Source organism: Felis catus, chromosome A1, assembly GCF_018350175.1.
Source record: "Felis catus isolate Fca126 chromosome A1, F.catus_Fca126_mat1.0, whole genome shotgun sequence".
Taxonomy (NCBI): domain Eukaryota; kingdom Metazoa; phylum Chordata; class Mammalia; order Carnivora; family Felidae; genus Felis; species Felis catus.
This window is the reverse complement of record NC_058368.1, coordinates 113,468,087-113,489,894: the sequence shown is the minus strand read 5'-3', so window position 1 is coordinate 113,489,894 and position 21,808 is coordinate 113,468,087. Positions and strand designations below refer to the sequence as shown.

Here is a 21,808-nt window from a genome sequence, read left to right as displayed (position 1 = left end):
TGTGAATCTACAATGCTCTCAATAAAAATTTCAGTGTAAAAAGGTACATGATGTGGTAGAATCAGATTTAATATATTTTGATATTAAAAATGATTAAACAGGCCCTACTATGAAATGTTCAGAAAAATACACAGAAAAGGATTGTGGGGTACACCAGCTAAAATTCCTGTCTCAAAGTTGATAGATTACTAGAAATTCATTTATGAGCTTTGTTCTGATCTAATCAGGTAATGATACTACTAAAAATAATTTCACAAATGAAGCATCTTTTATTTTTTTCTTGCAAGAGTACTGACGATTCACTGTAGTTGGAATTTCTAAATAAGCCCAAAGAATAAAATAAACATGACCCATATGTTTGCTTTTTAGTAGATGATGAAGACTGCAAAGGTTTGGTGTGTGTGTGTGTGTGTGTGTGTGTGTGTGTGTGTGTGTGTGTGTGTTTTAAACTCTTGGTGTTTTATCCTATGGTCCATTTTGCATTTTGTGGGGCAACCCTTTTCTTTCCAAGGAGAACCCCTTGAAGTGGGCCTTTCTTCTGAGACACTGTTGGTTTGAGACAAGGCTCTTGCACAATATTTCAGAAGTTTGCTGCTCATGGGACGTCACCAAACTTGCTTCCTACGTGCCTTCAGCAGCTCTTAGCTGCTCTTAGACAGTAACTGGAGGGATGCCAATAGATAATTGCATATAAAGAAAGAAGGGGAGAGCTCAGGGTCCGGAGGATCTGGTCCTGTCTTTGATCAGTCCTGACCATTGCATGCGCTTCTGTCCTTTTGCAGGAGCAGAACACTGGGTAGTGGCAGACTGCCTTTCCTTCAGGGTCCAGAGGCGGTCTTCATTGCCTGCCACCCTGTAGCAGTGACAAGGTTGCTCTCAGCCTGCGGTGTCTTTATCTGAGCTCTCTGTGCTAGATCACTTATTTTTTCTGCCCAAACAATAGCCACCTGCCTTTCTAGGAGATGTGCCTGTTTCCTCTAGTCACCTTGTGATTCAGATGAGAGTGTCATCTTCCCGTGCACTCTGTTCCTTCACTCTGGCGACATCGGGGGCCTGGGAGCTACCAGACGGTTGCGTTTTCATGACCTAGTGATAGACCAGTCCCTGCTCCTGGTCATCCTCAAGACTGGGCACCCATTGAGCTGTTGGCTGATATGAGCTAGTAAGATGCGTTCCTTCGCTTGGCTGGTTCATGGTGAGTTTCTTTCACAGGCATTTAGGTGTCCTGAGTCATACTCTCCCAAAGATCGATATCTGTTCTTTTCTTTCTTTGTTCTTCCTGTAGCTTACTGCTCTTAACTTTAGGAGGAGAGGTCAAAATACATGCATTATTCTTTTTTGTTCTTTGAGTTTCCTGCTATTTCTTAGACTAGGTCAGTCGAGGATTCCCTTTGTGTCTAGGGAGGATGAGGTGCGTCTCCAGGAGCAGCTCCAGCCTCATCAGGAGTCCCCCCCAATCCGAATGAAGAAAGTCTGGTGTAGTGCTGCCCGAATGGCTCCCTTTGGGTTTATTCGCAGTGTATGAGCCCATCTTGTTGGAGAGATTGATGCCATCACCCAGGCTAAGTCTCAGTGAGTTGGTATACGGAGACCTATGAGTGATTGCAGAGGTATATGCAGAGTGTTCCTAAATTCTGACATGGCTCTGAGGTAAATCCATAACCTGGGCAAGAGCTACTATGTAGTAATTAAACTGAAAATATAATATTTGTATAAACTTTCTGCCCCTCGGCACAACATATTTAAAATGTTCCTGGAGGTGATGTTTTTTAAAAATCTTTGCACTTTTGTACCGCAGTTCGACTTAAATAGCATGCAAGTGCTATTCTCAAGATGACTAGTGTTTCTCTCACTTACTGGATGGGGTCTTGCCAAGAGGTGCCAAGAGGCATGTAAGGTCAGAGGTCTCACGGGAGGGCTCGGGAGCCATGTTTACAGAGAGTGTGCTGCTGCAGCCAACTGGGTCATGGATGTTGGCCAGAGCCTTCTCTGCACTTTGACCTGCCATGTACCATTTGTGAGGCCCTGTGCTTGTTTGAGTCATTCAGGGTTTCTCGGGTCAACTGGCAGCGGTCTGAAAGCAGGTCCCATTTCTCTCTGCTGAGAACCGAAGGGGGAGGAGTGAGAAAATGGAACCAGACTGGCTTTGCTCATCATTGCCGTTCGGTTTCATCAGTTCTGTTCAAGGTGTGGGATTCGCACCAGTCCTGTGTCAGGGGTGGGTGGGGAAATATCCAGATGGCGGAGTCTTGTGGTTTCTGTTCATAGGTGTATCCGCCTCCCAGCAGCCCCTGTTCCCCACGGAAGTCCTCAGGGAGGAGGACAGCAAAGACCTAGAGGATGGCAGGGTCTGAGACGCATGCTCTGATGTCACAAATCTGCTCTCGTGGTCTGTAACCTAGACACAATGGTAGTGTTGGCTGTTGCTTTGCTCATAGGAGCCCTGTGGTAACTTGCCCTCGGGTCTGTTGGCAAAATCCGAGGCTCTGTTCTGCAGACATGGGTCTTTTCTTCAAAGAGAGCCACTGGGTTCGGGTCATGGCCTATGTTCCCTGACTGTACAGACACTGGCCTACTGGTTGACTCGTTCCTTAAACCAAAATGGAAGGCCCTTGGGCTCCTCTGTGCATCTCAACAGCAGACACCGAGTTGGGCCATAGAGGACTAAGGTCCAAAGACTCTTATTTTATTCTGATCATACCAGAACCAGAGGGTCACTAGGATTTCAAGACCCTACGAAATGAGCTGGTGTAAATCATAATACAGCAAACAATTCAATTTGCTCTCCTTGGAAAGTTCTTCTGCAGAGACAAGGCCACTGGGACTGAGTGGGACTGAAGCGTTAGAAAATAACCATGAGTTTCAGAGCGCATTTCATCTTTTTGGCAAGCAGTAAAATCTCTTTTTCTGTCAAATGAAATTTCACCTGGAATCTAGTACATGTAACTGATTAGAGCAGAATTTCTAAGGTTAGCCTAGCCCTTGTTTCTACAAGGGATTTTGAAACTCTCCCTTGGAAGCCCAGGTTGGCGGGGTCCCCGCTTTGAGGGCTCTGCTTTCAGAGTCCAGCACTGCCTTCAAAGCTGAGTAGCTCCCAGAGCCCAGAAGTGGCCTGGAGCAGGTTCTTCTGACTCCCCACACGCTCTGAGCTTCATGCTTTGCGGCTGTTCTGGAGTCCCTGCTGTGTCCCCGATTGCAAATTTTGTGAAAAGTCCTCCGCCAGAATGCCTCATTTTGCAGATGGATCAAGGGAGGCCCTGAAAGAGGCAGGCAGTTGCTCACTATTCGTTCACTTGCTTCTTGGTTCGTTCGTTCGTTCGTTCGTTCGTTCGTTCGTTCGTTCATTTATGCACTCATTTGTAAATGTTTGCTCAGCACTTAACTACACCTATTTCACAGCTTTACTATGTTCTCCAGATACTCTGGTCAGTAAATGTCTCTTGGCCTCACAGACCTTATGATCTGGATACATACTCTTCTCAAAACCATGAATGCTGTGAATGGGAGCTAGAGGAGCACTACATTAGTCAGTTCAGGCTGCTGTAACAAAATACCATAGACAACAGACACTTCGATTTCACAGTTCTGGAGGCTGGATGTCTGAGACCAGGATGACTGCAGATTGGATTTCTGGTGAGAGGTCTCCTGGCCTGCAGGTGGCCTCCTTCTTGCTGGCTTCACATGGCAGAGACTTGGCTCTTCCCCTTCTTATAAGGGCACTGATCCCACTAGGGGGCTCCACCCTTGTGGCCTCATCTAATAATCCTCATTATCTCCCAAGGCCCCACCTCCACATGCTCCCATATTGGCAGTTAGGGCTTCAACGTAGGAGGTGTTTTTTTTCTTTTTTCTTTTTTTTTTTTTTTTTCAGGATGGGGACACAATTCAATCCATAGCAGATACTGTTTGGGCACACCGTGGTGATCTTTAACCTGATAGTAGAAAGATGGATAGGAGTTAAGCATATGGAGGAGGCAGGAGAAGACAGTGTTCCAGGCAGAGGGAACGGCTCGAGCAAAGGCCCAGAGATAAAGGAGTCCTGAGCCCTTGGGTGCAGGTGCCTGTGCTCAGGGAATGCAAGCCGAGGACCTGTGAAGCTATGGAAATAAGGAGTCATGCACCGTGCTAGAGGCTTTGAACAGACATAACCCTGAGGGAAATGGGGAGCCCTAGAAAGGGCGAGCATGCTGGAGTAGGTGACAACCCTTGGCGTGGCTTCCTCCCATAGCATTAAAGCCCCCGCCTGTGTATACGGTGCTTCATGGTCTGACATCCCTTAGAATAAATGTGGATGCCTGGGCAGCATGACATTTCAGCCCTCAGGGCAAGAAGATCAAGCCACAGTTTGTTCGGTAAACAGATTCATTTGGTCAGTAGTTTAATTCTGCAGCAGCTGAATGACATTATAAAGAATGCGGTGGCATTTCTACCGGAAATGTCTGCCATCATTTTCTTCTTGACACGAGGAGAATAAAAGCTTCCCTACTCCAGAAGAATTACCATGAAATATGCCCATCAGTCTCCCCGTGAGCAGGCTTTCGGCTGCAGCATTGCATTTACAGTGACTGAGCGGGATGGTGTACATCCCACCAGTGGTCTCATTGTCAGATGCCCACCCCTCTGGATGGCCCTTTTGGGCTGTGGCCTTGGGTCAGTGCTGCATGGCTGCCTCCACAGTGGGAGGACCCCTGCCTGCAGTCATTCTTGCTACTCACTAGAGGGCCAGCCCCTGGTTCCATCAAGGGCTCTAGACTCCCTTTGGGTCTGAGCTTTTCACAGGTGGCTTTTGTTTTCATTTACCCCTATTTCCATTCTTGTCTCTTATTTCTCATTCCTTTGGCATCCTTGTTCTCCACATGTGGTCCTTGGATTGGTGCATCAGACATGCAAATTCTTGAGTCCCAACTCAGACGTACCAAGGCAGCATCACTGAGGATGGGGCCCAGAAACCTGCATTTTCAGGAGCCTTCCAGGTGACGCCAGTGCACAGTCAAGCTGGGAACCCCTGCTTCAGCCCACAGATATGCCGTGTGCTTGTATGCTCCATGCCTTCGTATGCAAGCGAGTGGACGATCAGGTTTGTGTTTGGGCCTGGGCACATGTGTCTGAACCTTTCAGAGAGAGTTCTGTGCAGGGATGTAAGCATAGGGAGCCCCTGGATGGGGGCTGAGTAAGGCCTGGGAGTTCTTCAGTATCTCTTAGTACCTGATTGTGATACGGATGCTGACAGCTAACGATTGTTGAGCAGGTTCTGTGTGCCGTCGCACTGCCCAGCCTTGTGCGCATGATCTCATTCTCATCATCACCTCTGTCGGGTACTTTTCCTATCCTCATTTCATAGGGAGTCACAGTGAGGCTTATAGCAAGTAACTTGGTCAAGATGGAACCTGAGCACACGTCCACCCTTTGTCTGAAGAAGCATGTGTCTGCACATCCTCCCGCTCTGTTTGCATACCAGCCCTTGGTGGTGCTGGTGAGAGGGGGAGGGGCGCTTTCAGCAACACCTGTGTTTGCTGCTTCTAGCCCTTGGGCCGGCTCAGTTGAGATGTTGCGGCATGGAGCCCTGCAAAGGGTTTGAGCATGAAGAGCTTTCATGCTCTTAGTGGAGAATGGTCCTTAATCTCCCCAAGAATACTTTTAGAAACACAAACAGGAACCAAGAAAATGAAGTGAACTGTTTTACACTTGAAATGCACCACGTGTGAGAAAGTGCCTGTTAAATCGGGCTGGGTCTGCTCTCCTGGTCTCCTATGATTGGGGCCATTAAAAACTGCAGGGGTGAGCTGGTTAATTGTCTTCCCAGGTTGTGGCGGCACTGTGGGAGGGGACAGGGGTCTCGTGGGCTTCCTGTACGTTTCTCTGTGGACTTTCATCTAGTCCACATAAATAGGCAGCAGTAATGATTTGATTGTATTGAAGGGCGAGTGGGGGAGAAACCTGGGCTGAGATTTAGAAGACTCACATGAAGGCATATGTGTGAGATAACTCTTTTATCAGGCTTAGCAGAGATAATTTCTGAACCTCAGCTTGCTGCTTTTAGGGTGATCGGTGATGTCTTTTCAAGTTTCTTGCTGGCTCTCAAGTCTGTAGGTAGATGGGTGCCTTGGGACTCAGGTATGAACTGGCCTTTTGATTTTTACACCAGCTTCTTTTCCCAGCTAAAATTCTTTAAGGATTTCTATTTGGCTAGTTCCTCCTCATGGGCCACAATTTTGCATTGTGTGCTTTGAAAGCGTGTCACTTACTCTGAGGGAAAAATGTAGCTAAATACATAGTAAATCACATGTACTCTTATACCCTGCCTATATGTTAAGCAATCCTCTGTCCACTAAGTGTCTCACCATTTTCCAGATTTGTGTTGGAGACATCCAGCAGCTGGCTGCATTTCCCTATGATTTCTCTTCCCCAATTAGCTTGTAGCCAAGTTCCAATAATATATTAAGCCGAGAGCTTTTCTTGTTAATTTCCCCATAGAAAAGATGTGGCAAAGCTACTGGGAGGCTGAACTTAGCCTACAAACATTGCTGAGCTGTACTGTTCTTCCTTTCAAATCATCAGTTGCTCCCTTGGAGAATAACTTTGTTTAGCATCTGGAAAGATGTTGGAGTGTTATAGGAAGTTGGAAACTTTGTGGCATTATTAGTTAGCGGGGGAAATTCCTTCTGGAGTAAACTTCATGAAGTGACTCTGGAAGCTTTACTATTCAGTGGGTGTATTACCCGAAGGTAGTTCAGACTTCTTGAGATTCAACTTTTGCATAAACAAAGTGATATAGTACATTATGAAATGATGTCCATGGATGTACTTATGTTGACTAGTCTTACATCACTCTTCAGATGTTCCCTGGTACACAGGCGTTCTGAGCTCTGGTGGGGAGGGGGCCTGCCATGAACTCTTAGAGTTCATGTTTTTGGATCATCACCTTTGCTGGTACAACTTGAATGTTAGAGCCGTTCTTTGAACTTGTAGTGCATTTTTTCTTGCTCATTATTTCATAAACACCTGTGATAAAATGAGAATAATGGTGTTGAAGTTTAGGTGTCAGAAATGTGGAGATAACATCAGGAATCATTAAGCATGCCTTAAATGGCCAATCATTAGTCTCAAATGGATGGACATTGGAATTAAAACAGTCAACTGGGTGTTCAGTTGGGAGGAAAAAGAAAATGAAAGGACATGTGTGAATTGCTGAAAATATGTCATCAAAGGTGGTATTTAACAATGATGTCATTGGGGCGCCTGGGTGGCGCAGTCGGTTAAGCGTCCGACTTCAGCCAGGTCACGATCTCGCGGTCCGGGAGTTCGAGCCCCGCGTCGGGCTCTGGGCTGATGATGGCTCGGAGCCTGCAGCCTGTTTCCGATTCTGTGTCTCCCTCTCTCTCTGCCCCTCCCCCGTTCATGCTCTGTCTCTCTCTGTCCCCCCAAAAAAAAAAAATGATGTCATTAAGAATTTCGTGCTGTTTTTCAATGTTTAGGAACAGCCGCTTCCTTCACCCGTACAATATAGAAATCTCTTGTTTGATCATCACACTTTTTACTTTTTTAATTTCTGTATTATAGCACATTATGTACTCTGTAATGGGCTACCCTTGGTTATGGGGCTGCTTTTTTAATTTGTCATCAAAATTTCTTTTTTTTTCTCATATTGAAGTCACAGATCTTATTAGCAGCCATGATTGGGAGGAAAATTGAGAAATTAATTAATGGAAATGGTCATTTTCTCCGGTTTCTCTCCTCTGTCCCTTCCTGGCCAGACTTGACTTCCTGTCCCTGCTTCATTTTTCTCTGTAACACTTACATTTAATAAAGCATATGTTATACATATTATTTGTCATCTGTCTTCTACAAGTAGAATATTAGCGCCATGAAGCTAAGAATTTTTGCCTATTCCTTAGTCTATACCAGTGTTTCTCCACAGTTTTTCCATTTTCACTCTCCTGAGGAGACTTTCTAGACTCTTGTCTGCTAATTTCCTCCCTCCCTGGAATTTCAATACCACAAATATACCATGTATCTATGTCCTGTATGTATAGTAAGACGTTTTTTATCCCTCAAAAATCACTTTACCCCTTGGAAGAGAAATGTTGCCCCTTCTGAGAATGCACATTCTGGCCCTAAGCCAACAGGAGTCCTGGAGCAGAGCATGTACTTAGTAACAGTTTCTGCGTATCCCCTTCTAAAATTCCACCCTTCTTTTCCCCGTTGCCAAAGAAATGTTTGGCTAAGCCGGCGAAAGGTGGGTGAAGGGAGTCCTTCCCCCAGTTGTATCAAGTCTTCATTCTTAAGAGTCTGTGGTCACCCAATGGAGGCACTGCTTTAATAGAGGGACTTATTTAAACCTGTGGACTATTCTCCCTGCCGATCAGTGCATAAACAGAAAGCCAGTGCACATACTAAGTGGTCTTACCAGCTCCTAGCAGTAGCTCTGTTCCCACTTAAGCTGTGGTACTGACACTGACCTGTTTGGTCACAGAGCCTCCTGGCAGTATTTTGTGCGGCTGTGGTGGTGGCCTTACCGATCAGCGGTTTTCCACATATACCCTTAAAGCAGGGGCAGGAACCAAACAGAGGCATTTCAACAAATCTTCTCAGAATGCCCGGATTTCCTTGCATGTTTTCAAATAACTCGATAGTCTGCAGCCTCTCCTCCCATCTTCCCAGTAGCCTGTACATATGGCAGGGTAAAAGGCCAACAGTCCCTCTTGTGTTAAATAAAACAAGCAAACTTCAGGCTTCATGGTGTCCCGTCTGATTGGAATAGTAACAGAAGCAAGACAATGGTGTGGCCTTTCAGATGCCAGAGACCAGGAAGACCCTCTCAGCCTGCAGTCCAAGGCTCGCCCAGCAGACAGAGACAGACCCCGTGCCTGAAGCCTTGGGCAGGGGTGAATGCCGCTTTCCTTGAGATGGCTCAGGAGGAATAATTGCCCGTTAGTTCCTGTATTCCCAGAAAGGAAAGCATTCATTCATCATTTTAGGTAGCTTTGTTCCTCCATAGAAATGTTTCAGATGCTAATTTCCTTGGGAGAGAAGACTGACATTCATGCTTACTTTTATACCAACAATTATGCAGGAGTATGAATATTCATGTCAATAAGATGAATTTAATTATAGTCTGAGAAAATATCATAATGAATGGTTCTGCTGGTCTGACCCTCGTGGCTATAATAATAAAGATAAGTTCCTAAAATGGGGATCTATTCTTATCTGAGCCATTGACTGAAAGTGGAAAGGCTTTGAATTTTTTGTTTGCTCTGTTGAGGTAGATTCCCTGAAATGAGACCTAAGTGTGTCGTGTGTAATGGTCCTCAGTTAGTGGGGTTAGTGGGGTTACATCTTCTGGAATGTAGTCGCAGCCAGATGTACCTATAAATTTCACATATTGGCCTAGACGCTTATAACATGAAACCACGCATGCTTCTTAGTAACTGAAACCGACGGGTCATTTTTCCTCATGATGGATAGAAGTTAAAAAGATTTCTTTTTTGGAAAGTGTTGAAATCAGACATTTAAAACAGAAATTTCCAAGGCAACAGGCTATTTGGAGGGAATGTATGGTGAATCCTTTTTATAATTCGAGTGCCTTTCCCTGCATATATTTCTACATAGATGTATGGGATTGCTATCCCGGTTTTTCTTAAAGTGAGGCATACCCATCTGGGCAGATGTGTTTTTGCCGGCCACGTTGCTATGACTATTGTTTTACTCCAGCCGGGTATTAATTTAAGTGAGTCATTTTAAAAGAGAACACTTGTGGGGTGCCTGGGTGGCTCAGTCAGTTAAGCATCCTACTCTTGATTTTGGCTCAAGACCTGATCTCATGATTTGTGAGATCAAGCCTTGGGTCGGGATCTGCGCTGACAGCCCAGAGCCTGCTTGGGATTCTCTCTCCCTCCCCGCCCCCCACCCCCTCGCCACCACTCGCACACATGTGCCCTTGCACATGCACTCTTTCTCTCAAAAGAAACATCTTTTAAAAAGAGAACAGTTGCAAAAATGCTTTAAAAGCATGGATAATAAAGCAAACATCTTCATAATAAGCAAACTTGGGAGACTTTTTCGCTTGAATTTCATTTGGATGTTGCTGTTTTCTACTGTGTGACCCAGCTGAGGATTCAGCATGGAGTCGGGCAACGTTCACCTACTGGCTTGTTCTGTTACTTGCATCCTTATTATCCACTTTGTGACCATTCGCTAAGTGCCTGCTGTGTGGTGGTCCCTCTGCAAGGTGCCGGGGAGGTGGCGATGAACCTGACTCAGTCCTGGCCTTCAGTGTCCTCACAGTTTAGAGTGGAGACTGTGACGTAAGGCCAGCAATTACAGCAAGGAGGCACTGGGGATCACCATGTGGAGGAGCCTGGATTTAGGTGTCAGCCCTCTGTGACCTTGGACACCAGTTTATCCTTTGTGGCTTAGTTTGCTCATCTGTGAAATAGGATTAAAAATCATACCCCTAAGTGGGATAGAGCATTTGACTGCAAAAATCGTACCAGCTTCATAGGGTTCCTTGAGGATTAAGGGATGCTCATCCATGCAGAGTGTAGTGCCTGGCACATGGTAGTCCCCAGAAAATGATGATCCATTCAATAAATGTGCAGACATATGTCACAGAGAGTGACTTATGATGTATCCAGGGACACGCCCACCAGGCAGGGCAGCTCGAGTGCAAGAGTCACTTTTGTGCCCATAGATAAAAGATGGGCAGGGCATTTTCTTTTTCTGCAGAACGTAACATAATAGTGCTTTTGGAGAATGAGGAGTTGTTGGTGTGGGATATATAGGTCGTGGCTTTGAGGTCGTCTGATCTTGTCCTTTGCTGCTCTTTTTACCCCTCTTCCTTTTTCTCCCCAAAACATACTGACATGTGAAGGTATCATCAGTAAACTGGACTGGGAGTTCATCCAGGGCTGGGACCTTGGCTTCCTTAACCCTTACCACAGGGCCCTCTGTTTGACAGACATTTGTTGAATGAATGAAGGAATGAATGAAGGAATGAATGAATGAATGGAACGAACGAACTAATGTATGAAAGAGTGAATGGATAAATGATACTTGATCGTGATCAGGCATAGAATATTAAGTAAAGGCATGTTACCAGTTATTGTTTTTTCACATCTGTGTGTGTTTCTGGTAATAAGGTATATTTTTTCATGGAGTTTGACCCAGGATTTTGTTTGGCAGTATTTTGAGCTTCTATTCATTTGGAGAAGAAAAGGCATGATTCTTAATTGGTGTAATTTTACCTTCATGAATTCAGAAATGCAATTTCTAGAATAATGAGTTCTCCTTTTAGAAAGGAACATATTTGCAGAAATGCCAATTCCTGGCTCATTAGGCCCGGCCCAGCTCTGGAGCTACATGACTCTCCCTGGGGCTGGCCCTGTCAAGTTTGGGGATCCTCTCACATTTTCCAGTCCCTGCTGCCCCCAATCAGCTCTACCTCTCACAAGTAAGAGTTAATATTTAATGAAAGGACCTTTGAGACTTCCCTTGCCAGAACCCTGCTTGCTTACCACTCTGCAAATAATTTTGGATGACTGATTTTTATAATCTTAGCATCATTATTCCTGTTCACACAAAGAACACAGTGTATTTATGTAAACAGGCCACTGGACAAATTGATGGGGCGATGATAGCATTTCCTGGGTGCAAATTTGTTAGTAGTCATCTATTTGGAGAGACTCCAGGTGAGCTTGAGGGGAAGAGAGCTTTGTATCAACCAGGTTTCTTCTGATGTGCCTCCTTAAGGTACCCCCCACCCACCCAGGGGTTGCATAAAGAAGGTGCCCTGGAGACAACCCTGCATTTTATGACTGCCCCATTTCTGCCCCCCACCCCTCGAAGGAGGCCTGGGTGCTGCTTTCTCCCTTGTTGATCATCCTCTCTCCTCTCCCCATGCTTACCCCTGCCCAGGCACCTGACAGCTGGTGTCCCGTTCCTGACTTTTGGTGGTGCTGTCTGGGCTCCCCATCCCTTCTTCTGATGTGGTGTCAGATGAGGAGCACCTCCTGGGCAGGCCTGGGGCCATCTGTCCTGTGTGCATCAGGGGTCGGGAAAGAGTTTGGCCCCTCTAGGACTCCATCCTGAGAGCTTGCTTCTCCGGGACTGAGACGGGTGGCCCTTCTTTCTCATGTAGCTGAGTCACATGACTTGTCAGTTTTCCCTGCAAGTCTTGAAGAAATTTTGAGTCCCTCCAGAAGGAATTAAGTGAGTGGTGTTATTGTTCTTTTGTTTAATTCATGACTTTTCTGGGATTCACAGTTCAAATATTTGTTAGCTTGAAAAACACCACTAATTTCTCAGCTTTGCACATTACTCATTTCAATCACAACAAAGCAGAAATGCTGCTGTGTAGAGGGCCCTTGGGTGGAGGACTTGTAGCACCCAAGAACCACAGGTGAGGGCTGGACATGGGACCTTCTCCTCCTGGAACTTGATGGTGTGGTCATTTTAGGTAAAACTGTTCTACTGTGGGTCTCTGGTCCATTAGAAAAGACCCTGTCCTTTGCGCAGGGAGGTCTCGCCACCAGCTTGCTCGACTAGGGGGTTGAGAGACCAAGATTTATGTTCCATTTCTCACTAACAAGCTGTGTTACCTCAAACAAATCACATGTCCCTGACAGGCTTCCATTTCACACGAAGCTGAAGATGAAGACAAGGGATCAGGTTTCATCTTGAACTCTGACTAGTTAGAAATGGATCTGCGATCACAAATCATTGAGGAAGGATTCTGTGATTGATTAGCCATGTCTGCTATAGGTAAGGAAAGGGCCAGTGGTGGCATCCCTCAGGAAGGTATTGTCAAAGCTCCTTTTGCTGATGTTCTCCCCGTGTCTAGGAACATGGAAGCCATAGGACAGGACATGTGCAATGAGGCAACATCGACAGTAGGAGTGGGGTTGGACCGTTCCGTCTGATTTCTGTTGCAGCCCCACCACTGATTAGCTCTGACGCCTTAGACTAGCCAGTTAAGGGGAATGCTATAGTCCCTACTTCAGATGCATGTTATGAGGACTGAGTCACATGTCTTCACTACTTTGCGTAGTAGGTGATCAATGAAATTGTGGTTGAGCTCTTCTTACTAATATAAGAATTATGGACAGTACTTTCTGCAGTAACAGATGGTTTCTACCTGGTGGTCAGCCCTTGTTGCTGAACCACAGAGGATTTGCCCACATCACTGTTGTGAATGAGGACATCAGAACAGTCCAGAGGTTCATGATGGCCCAAACCTGGAAGGAAATCCCATTGTTACAGTCATGAAGTTGTGAGCTAGACGCTATGTTTTACAGGTGGGAGCATCTGTAAACCTTAGGCCTGGGTGGGAGAGGGTGTTGTCCAAGGTCACTGGGTGAGGTGAGGGCAAGCTAGGTTCTGTCCTGAAATTCTAGCACGTCCTGGATCTCTGTGTCTCTCCCGTGTGCTTCTAGCTGCCCAGCTGAGGGGCTTCTACCACGAGAGGAGGCGCCGCTCGGTGGGATGCACGCTCACTCGGGGCTCTTACAGAGACTGGCTCTGGGGAGTGATTTGAAGAGAAGCCAAGTGCTGCTTTGTAATCATTGGAAGCATATTTATTTATTCATTATGTTTGAGAAGAGCCTCTAGTACCGGAAAGAAATGCTTCAGTCAACTGAGTTTTATTTTCTTTGTCAGTTTATCTTGATTCCCTGTGGCTTCCCACAGGCTTCCTGTCACTTCTCCCTTCCCAGCCTTGTCTCTGCTCCATGTCTCATCCATGCAGAATGAGGCCTTCAAAATCTCACCTCCCTCTGTCCAGACTCCCTCTCCCTGCCCTCAAGCCTGCATATTCCTGCCTGATGCTTATTTTCTTTGTTCTTTTTTCTTTTGTTGTTGTTGTTGTTTCAGACTTTATCTTGAATCTCAATAGGACTTATTTATTTGTTTGTTTGTTTGTTTTAAATATGAAATTTTTGTCAAATTGGTTTCCATACAACAACCAGTGCTCATCTCAACAGGTGCCCTCCTCAATGCCCATCACCCACTTTCCCCTCCCTCCCACCCCCATCAACCCTCAGTTTGTTCTCAGTTTTTAAGAGTCTCTTATGTTTTGGCTCCCTCCCTCTCTAACCTCTTTTTTTTTTTTCTTCCCCTCCCCTGTGGTCTTCTGTTAGGCTTCTCAGGATCCACATAAGATGAAAACATAAGGTATCTGTCTTTCTGTGTATGACTTATTTCACTTAACATAACACTCTCCAGTTCCATCCACGTTGCTACAAAGGGCCGTATTTCGTTCTTTCTCATTGCCACGTAGTACTCCATTGTGTATATAAACCACAATTTCTTTATCCATTCATCAGTTGATGGACCTTTAGGCTCTTTCCAGAATTTGGCTATTGTTGAAAGTCTGGTGCTTATTTTCAAAACATGCCTTTGATTAAACCTTGGCCCCTATGGCCTCCTCATCCCCCTGCAACTGTCCTGCACTCCAGCACAGCCCTACTGAGCGCGCTCCCCAGGCCATTGCCCGAGCCTCCTCTCCTCCTGGAGTGCCTGCCCGCCTCCCCTTTCCTTATGGTTTCCTCTTTATCTGGAAAGACAATCCAAATGTCATCACTTTGAAGGCTTCCCCAGAGATGGCTTCAGAACCTCCCCATCCTTGACCCCTGACCCCTCCAGGCAGAACTGGCCTGGGATATGGTCTCCTGTACTCCTTGCTCTTTTTTTTTTTTTTTTACTAACGTATTGCACAGTCTTTAAATAATGCTGTATTGTGCAATACTTTATTCCCCATCACTGGTGTTGTGCTGTCCTAGAGCAAGGTTTTAATCCATATTTGAGTGTCTGATTGAGTGAACCATAATGGCTCATGTTGGGCCATGTATACATATCTTTATCTGATTATCTGGAGATCCTTGTGAAGTAGTGTCAGTTAGGGTCTGCTTTTGAGAGCTGAGAACCCTGAGGCCAGAGAGAATCAGTTGTGTGAAGGGCTGGCTAGTCAGTGATGGCGTCAGGATTTGCATGTGGGGTGGGAGATTTCAGATGCTCCCTGCCTTATGCTGTAGTGAATTAAAGTCACACCTGGTGACCAGACTTGGTCCGAGGTAGTCTTCACCTGCCAGATTCATTTCCCATTCTCCTCACCCATCTGAGTCCTTCCTCTTGTTTAGGGTCTACCACCTGGGTGCCCCATCTCTGCCATGCCTTGGATCATCATGCCATCACCGCTCGCTCATTTACTGGAGAGCATTTTGCACTGAGCCATCTTCTCATTGTATACTTCACTGTGCCCCCTGAATTGTCTGCTCCTGTAGGAGAGGGGGGTTGTATTTTGAATTTGAGCCTTGACTGGGCCCCTTCTCTGCCACTTTTTGACTTGGATAAGATGCTGAGCTCCTTAAATCTCAATTTCTTTATCTCTAGACTAGGTAGTTTTGTGTTTCCAAAACTTGTAACTCGCCTAGTGTCTGGAGATGATGCAATTACAAATGAACATTCAAGGGCCAGATCGGAAATGTGCAGTTGTCCCAGAGATTGTTTGCGGCTTCCGTATCTGCAATGTTTTACTAGCTGGAGCCTTAGAGAACTTTCTCCCATCAACGCCCCATGGTGGAGAAACATGAGCCATATTGCTGGGGTGTGGCCTGAAGCAGTCTTCCACAAATCTTAAATCTCTTTGAAGTCCCAGGTTTCATCTTTAAAAAATTCATACACATTTTGAAATCTTTTTCTTAATATATGCCAGTGTTTTTCTTGGGATGAAAATAATGTAAAATGACCACCCACTAAATCTACATTCCAGGGAGGAATGCTTCAGCGTCCACTCTACACAAGCTCTGGTAGTGCTTTGGCTTTTAATCATGTCCCTGAGAGCTTGCTTGATGTGAGTCCTCTCCAGGTGAGTGGAGGAAGTTGGATCTCAGGGGCCTACAGAGCATGGTCCCTTGACTGGCCAGAAGACCAGACCTTGGTGGAGGATGAGTTCACCCAGGGGATGAGGCTGCTTAGAGAAGACATTTTGCTTCTTTATCTAGGTGGAAAGCAGATTCTTGACATTAAGTTGGAAGAGATTTACTTGTTCTCTGTAGAGGTAAAAACTGCTACCTCAAGGGTCCTAGATGGGTCCTATGAGAAGCTTGGTTCTTGACACTTAGTGAATGTTCAAAGATGTTTTCTCCCATTGAAATTGTAGACCTTGTACCTGTCCATCCCAAGCCATATTTATCCAGTATCTTTCATTTGCCAAGGGTCAGTGTTTGTTGATGCTTCCTTAGTACATGGTATTCCTTTGGTCCACACCTAATTAAGGAGCAAATATTATTTTTCCCTTGGAATGGAAACATTGAGTTTTTTTAATTGGGAGTGGAACTTGCTAATTAAAGTATATATTTGCCTAGGAATGGAATATTTCTACAACAAAATGATCATGATTTAATGTGCTGTAAATTCTGCTTCATATCATCTCTTAATCAGAAACTACCTTCCTTAAAAAATTCAGCTCAAGTTCAGTCTTCTGACCTCCTGAGGCCCCAATAATCTCTCCTTCCATCCCCATTAGACCTCGTCATTGGTATCCTGAATCTGGCACTTGGTGTGGAGGCATTGTTTTTGTTTACCTTTTTATGCCTTTGTCTTATTATTTGTCCGAATTGGTGTGCCCTTGTAGACCACAGCTCTCAGTAAACACTTATTCAGTCAGTCATTGAACTTTTTGTTGTTGTTGAGTGCAAGATGTGCATAAAGTGTGCTAGACTCTGAGGAAATGCATTCACTCTGAATGAATCATGAACCCAATGTCCCTGTGAGGGCACGTTCACTCTTCTAGAAGTGACCTAAGTTTCTGCAGTCTGAGTGTTTCTGACCGTATTTGGATGGCAGTGTTGTGGAGGGGCCTTGGGTTACATTCGCACAGACTTGAGTTGGAATTCGGGCTTTACCAGTTACCAGCTCTGGGACCTTGGCCAACTTCTCCTCTCTGAGCTTCCATTTTCTCACTTGTAAAATAGGAGTAAAACTGATCTTTCTTTCATAGTTGTAAGAGGTGAGGATAACACAATACCTGGTTCATAGCACTAAATAATAGTAATTTTTTAACTATTTACTCTCATTTAGAAATACTTGTGTCCGTATTATATACAGTTGACCCTGGGCTAGGTGATTTGCTAAGTACTGGGGAATATGTGCATATGGTGACAAAGGCCCTTGCTTTTACAAAAGAGCTTTGGTAGCAAACAGTCTTCCTGGTCTGAGTCTCCTAGTGTTGGTATAAAATGAATGCTGCCATGAGTGAGTAGATGTATATTAAACACATGGCTTCCCCCTCACCCCCAATATCCTGTTGATACTGTTATTGCTTTGAGAATAGGGGAAGTTAAAACGATAGCACCAAAACAAGGTTTGGTCTGACCCTGTTGCATCCAGAAACACCCCAGATGGAGAGAGAGGTCACCATCATTGCAGTAAACATCCCCCCCTTCAGATGTGTGTCGCACCCTTCTATTGGAGCCTTGCTGGAACTCCAGGAAGCAGGCACAGTTGCCCCATGTCACAGATGGGGAACCAGGGACCCCTCAGTGTTACTGACTTAGCTGAGAGCACGTGGTCCAAGACAGGTGAAGGTGGGACTTGAACCAAGTTTGCTCATTTCCTAATCTGGTCCTCTCTATTGCATGGTGCCTGGGAACTCAGAGCCAGACCCTAGCCTTGCCAGCCACTTGTGTGACATGACTTGCACATTAGTTTCCTCTTAGGCAAAATTAGAAATAGCACTTACTTGATAGAGGTTTGGTGCAGATGAAATGAGAGAATGTAATTGCTTCATGCAGAGTGTAGCTCATAGTCTATGAATACAAACCCTTGGTATAGCCAATGTCACCGTAGTTGTGCGGAGAATCTCTGAGGCTGCCTGTGTGTGAAGCCTGTGTCTGCAACTTGTTGTGTGTCCTCATGTTACCCATCCTGGCTAAGCCTCACCATCCTCTGAGTAAAATGGGGACAGTCATAATTAACACATGCGGTCCAAATAGCAGGTGCTAAATGAACTATTGGGACCTCATCAAGATAAAAATCTGGGGCACCTGGGTGGCTCAGTTGGTTAAGCGTCCAACTTCAGATCAGGTCATGATCTCTAAGTCTGTGAGTTTGAGCCCCATGTCAGGCTCTGTGCTGACAGCTCGGAGTCTGGAGCCTGCTTGGGATCCTATGTCTCCCTCTCTCTCTGCCCCACCTCTGCTCATGCTCTGTCTCTCCTCGTCTTTCAAAATGGAATAAATGCTACAAAAATTAAAAAAAAATTTTTTTAACGTTTATTTATTTTTGAGACAGAGAGAGGCAGAGCATGAACGGGGGAGGGTCAGAGAGAGAGGGAGACACAGAATCCGAAACAGGCTCCAGGCTCTGAGCTGTCAGCACAGAGCCCGACGCGGGGCTCGAACTCACGGACCATGAGATCATGACCTGAGCCGAAGTCGGACGCTTAACCGACTGAGCCACCCAGGTGCCCCACTACAAAAATTGTTTAAAGAAGATAAAAATCTTCTGCACAGGGAAGGAAACAGTCAGCAAAACTAAAAGGCAGCTGACAGAATAGGAGAAGGTATTTGCAAACGAGAAATCAGATAAAGGGTTAGTATACAAAATCTGTAAAGAAATTATCAAACTCAATACCCAAAGAAGAAATAATCTAGTGAAGAAATGGGTAAAAGACATGAATAGACACTTTTCCAAAGAAGACATCCGGATGGCAAACAGACACATGAAAAGATGCTCAACATCACTCATCATCAGGGAAATACAAATCAAAACCACAATGAGTTACTGCCCTTACACCTGTCACAATGCTAAAAATTAACAACTCAGGAAATGAGAGATGTTGGCGAGGATGCAGAGAAAGAGGAACCCTTTTGCACTGCTGGTGGGAATGCAAACTGGTGCAGCCACTCTGGAGAACAATATGAAGTCTTCTCAAAATATTAAAGATAGAACGACCCTACGACCCAGCAATTACACTACTAGGTATTTATCCAAAGGATACAGGAGTGCTGATTTGAAGGGACACATGCACCCCAATGTTTATAGCATTGGTTATTGAAATCACTGACATAGGATTTCACTCATATGTGGAATTTGAGATGAAATAAGGGAAGGGAAGGAAAAATAAGAAAAAAAACAAAGAGGGAGGCAAACCATAAGAGACTTTTAAATACAGAGAACAAACTCAAGGTTGCTGGTGGGGTGTTGGGTGGGGAGATGGGCTAGAGGGGTGAGGGGCATTAAGGAGTATTTGTTGGGATGGGCACTGGGTGTTATATGGAAGTGATGAATCCACTAAATTCTATCCCTGAAATTATTACATTATATGTTAACTGACTTGGATTTAAATTAAAAAAATAATAATAATAAAACAAATAGGCCCTAACAAGTTATCATTCTGACAACAATGCTTGTGATTTTGGACTTTGCGCCTCTTCCCTCATCAAGAATGAAACCCATGACTTTGTGACTCCGACTAGCACCTTTTATGCTGTCTAGCTGTTGCATTAGCTGGCTCTTGCCTTCCTGAGAGGACCCCCGTGAGGGGGAGAGGCTGCTGCAGTGCACTGAAACCAGGGTTCATTGCCTGACCTCTCCTTGACCCATCTCAGCGCTCACCTCCCAGATGGCAGCATCTAGTGTCTGGAAGGCCCGAGGCAGAGCCCTGGGCTGTGGATGCCTCCCTCCCCTCCCCTTTTCTTCCTTCAATAGACAGTGTAGAATCCTTGGTCCAACCACCACCCGGAACTGTTACCCATGTGCAAGAGGCGAAGCCTCTGACTTTGTCCACTGCAAGGAATCTCGGATCCTGGGGAAGCAGAACTGGCAACACACAAGATAAGAGTTTAGGAAGTGCTGGAAATGCAGTCCAAAAGGGCTAAGACTCCTCGCTCCTGGCCCAGGGCTTTGTTGTCAGTCATAGATCAAACAGGTAGCCGCATGGTGCCCTTATGTGACCAAGATGAGATTGTTAACGAGGCACCATGCAAGCCATTGAGTCCAAGGTTGATGACAGAGCCTGCTGCCTGCTCCTCATTGCTGAGTCCACGCGGTGCATGGCCCAGAGTATGTTCAGTATATAGTGGTTGCATTGAAGAAAATTGTGAAAGGATTATTGTCCGAGAGGATAAAATTACATCATCATCATTATGTTTGCTACAGCGTATTGCATACTTCCTCCATGCCAGGCAGCATGCCCTTCCTGTCAACTATCTTTGATTCTTAGCAACACCCGTAGTGAGGTGAGCACCGTTAGTCCCCACGCTCACATTTGTGGGACTCAATCTCAGGTGCTGAAAGACGTGATCAAGGTTACACAGCTAGGGGGTAGCTGAGGTGGACTTCAGAGACGGGTTTAACTTTGAAGACCTTGCTCTTAACTATTATGCTGAAATGTGACCCTCCATAATGGGAGGTCCAGTGTGGGGTGACAGTCCCTTACTTCTGTGGGCCTCACTTTCCTCATCTTTGAAGAAATAGCGCAGAGCTGGGTCTCAGGAGGTCTCTTCCGGAGTGGTCATGCTAGGTCTGCTTTCCCTGGGGGCATCCGGTGTGCACAGGACTAAGCCGAGCTCATGTCCCTGCGGCTGATGTTCTGGTGTGAGGAGAACTGCCCTTACACAGGGCTTTGGCTCACTGGTGAGAATCATAACCAGTTGGCTTGTGGACAGAGTACTGGGGGAAGTAGAATGTAGAACTGAGCCCATGTTCCTGTCACACTATGCAGGCCGAACTCATTGGCAGTTCTGGATCTAGCTACCTCTCTCTCTTAACTGACCTAAAATGGTACTGGGCGAGTACAGATGAGGCAGTCAGGAGATGAAAGCTGTAACATGGAACCCTGAGCAAACCCTCCCTGCTCCTGCATGCCTTAGCTCGTGGTTGACTCCTCTAGGATAGGAAATCTCTGGGATGCTCAGTGATGACCTGCTGGCAAAAGGGCTTACTTGACCTCCCCTCTTCCCACACTGGTGCCCAACCTGTATTGCAGATGTGTCTCAGATTCCCAGTTCTGTCCTGTACCTCCCTCAGACCATCAGCAGGGCTGCTGGGGGGCTCTCAAGAATAGAATGACATGACGCTTAAATAAAGCTGATTATTTGAGAGCATTTCAGAAATACGTGCAACAGGTTTATTCTTAACTTTCCAAAGACTAAGATGTGATAATGCTGCATGAGTCCTGTAGTTAGATAGTTGCCTCAGCTCTAGCCTTGGAAGTAACAAGAAGACTGGGGACGATTTCTTCAGATAGGCCATTGTCAGTGTTTCTTTGAGGTAAAGCCATATAAAACTTGGCTCCTTTGCTTTTGCAGTGTGTGTGTGTGTGTGTGTGTGTGTGTGTGTGTGTGTGTGTGAAAGAAGAAGGGAGTTGTATAGAACATGGAATAAATTTGAAACCCACTTAACAGATAATATACACCTGCCATCTCCCATCCCTTTGCTGGATTGTCCCATGTACAACAGGGTGGATGTGTCACCCTCAAATTCTATGGCATTGGAAATGCACGGAGCAAAACCGGCTACCCTGGATCGTAGATTTGGTTCCCAGCTCATTCACTTTCTGGCTTTGTGACAAAAAATCAATATCAAATCTAGTTGTGTTGGCAAATACACAGGTTTGAAAAGGCTACAGTGGAACATTGAAATCACTAAAAGTGCTTGAGTCTTAATGGCCAAGAACATAAAGTATGGATTTATTGCATTTAGTGTTTGGAAGAGTTCATATTTCCCCGCATTTCTTGTGGTTTTGTATTTGTGTACAGAGTGTATCATATGCATCTTTTTAAACTCGATCCCAGTAATTGTATGCTCGTTG

At 45.5% G+C, this 21,808-nt stretch overlaps 1 protein-coding gene and 1 long non-coding RNA gene across 3 annotated transcripts in view; one reads left to right on the top strand and one right to left on the bottom strand.

Moving 5' to 3' along the window:
* Positions 1–21,808, top strand: part of SPOCK1 (SPARC (osteonectin), cwcv and kazal like domains proteoglycan 1) — a 519,342-nt gene that overhangs the window by 273,403 nt on the left and 224,131 nt on the right. The window lies entirely within an intron of this gene.
* Positions 247–10,593, bottom strand: LOC109500677. Its single transcript, XR_002158380.3, has 2 exons — positions 10,491–10,593; positions 247–7,002 (listed from the first exon to the last, which is right to left on the bottom strand). It is a non-coding gene; the product is annotated as an uncharacterized LOC109500677 (long non-coding RNA).